The sequence below is a fragment of the Babylonia areolata genome, chromosome 12 (genome assembly GCF_041734735.1).
Source record: "Babylonia areolata isolate BAREFJ2019XMU chromosome 12, ASM4173473v1, whole genome shotgun sequence".
NCBI lineage: Eukaryota > Metazoa > Mollusca > Gastropoda > Neogastropoda > Buccinidae > Babylonia > Babylonia areolata.
The window spans coordinates 3,588,501-3,589,986 of NC_134887.1; the positions used below are offsets into that span (position 1 = coordinate 3,588,501).

A 1,486-nucleotide genomic window follows, 5' to 3' on the forward strand; every position below is an offset into this window, starting at 1 on the left:
CAATCAGCAAACGACAATATCACAGACAGAGACAATAAGGGGTTACCCAATCAGGAAACAACAATATCACAGAGACAATAAGGGGTTACCCAATCAGCAAACGACAATAGCACAGACAGAGACAATAAGGGGTTACCCAATCAGGAAACGACAATATCACAGACAGAGACAATAAGGGGTTACCCAATCAGCAAACGACAATATCACAGACAGAGACAATAAGGGGTTACCCAATCAGGAAACGACAATATCACAGACAGAGACACAGAGAGACGGTGGGGAAGTGTTAGAGAGAAATATCCTGAGAGACAGAGACAGACAGAGTCAAAGAAGGAGAGAGAGAGAGACAGAGTCAAAGAAGGAGAGAGAGAGAGACAGAGTCAAAGAAGGAGAGAGACAGAGTCAAAGAAGGAGAGAGAGAGAGACAGAGTCAAAGAAGGAGAGAGAGAGAGAGACAGAGTCAAAGAAGGAGAGAGAGAGACAGAGTCAAAGAAGGAGAGAGACAGAGACAGAGTCAAAGAAGGAGAGAGAGACAGAGTCAGAGACAGAGTCAAAGAAGGAGAGACAGAGACAAAGAAGGAGAGAGAGAGAGACAGAGTCAAAGAAGGAGAGAGACAGAGACAGAGTCAAAGAAAGAGAGAGACAGAGACAGAGACAAAGAAGGAGAGAGAGACAGAGACAGAGTCAAAGAAGGAGAGAGAGAGACAAAGTCAAAGAAAGAGAGAGACAGAGACAGAGTCAAAGAAGGAGAGAGAGACAGAGTCAGAGACAGAGTTAAAGAAGGAGAGAGAGAGACAAAGTCAAAGACACACACACACACACACACACACACACACAGACAGAGAGACACACACACACACACACACACACACACACACACACACACACACACAGATAGAGAAGGAGAGAGAGAGAGGGAGTAGGGGAGAGAGACAGACAGACAGACAGACAGACAGGCAGACCAACAGACATAACAAAGTAACATAAAACACACCCTACTCACCAATGTTCCAAAAAAAGACACTATATCCTCTTTCAGTCCCTGAAGGAAAGTCCTTTACTTTATACAAACAAAACACACACAACAACAACAACAACAACAAGATATACCCCAAACCAAACACACACACAACAACAACAACAACAACAACAACAAGATATACCCCAAACCAAACACACACACACACACACACAAAAACAAACAAAAAAACAGCGAAACACAAAACTCGACCAAGAACACACACACACACACAAACCCTAACCCACTCACTCTTTCCGTGAACAACACAGAAGAAGCAATGAAACCAAGCTTCTCTCTCTCTCTCTCTGTCTCCCCCCCCCCCCCTCTCTCTCTCTCTCTCTCTCCCTCCCTCCCTACCCCCCACACCCCCCCTCTCTCTCTCTTATTTTTTTCTCTGCCAGTCAACCTTAGCGTAGCAGCTGTAGCGACATGGACTAGTTAGTTCCGGTTTCCACGCGAGCGCCA

General features: G+C 45.4%; 1 long non-coding RNA gene across 1 annotated transcript in view; it reads right to left on the bottom strand.

Annotated features, from left to right (window-relative positions):
• The window catches only part of LOC143287961 (uncharacterized), a 12,229-nt gene extending 11,110 nt beyond the window's left edge, over window positions 1–1,119 (bottom strand). The window contains exon 1 of the long non-coding RNA XR_013056024.1: window positions 1,004–1,119. This is a non-coding gene — a long non-coding RNA (uncharacterized LOC143287961). The remainder of the gene's footprint in view (window positions 1–1,003) is intronic.
• Window positions 1,120–1,486: the final 367 nt, after the last annotated feature.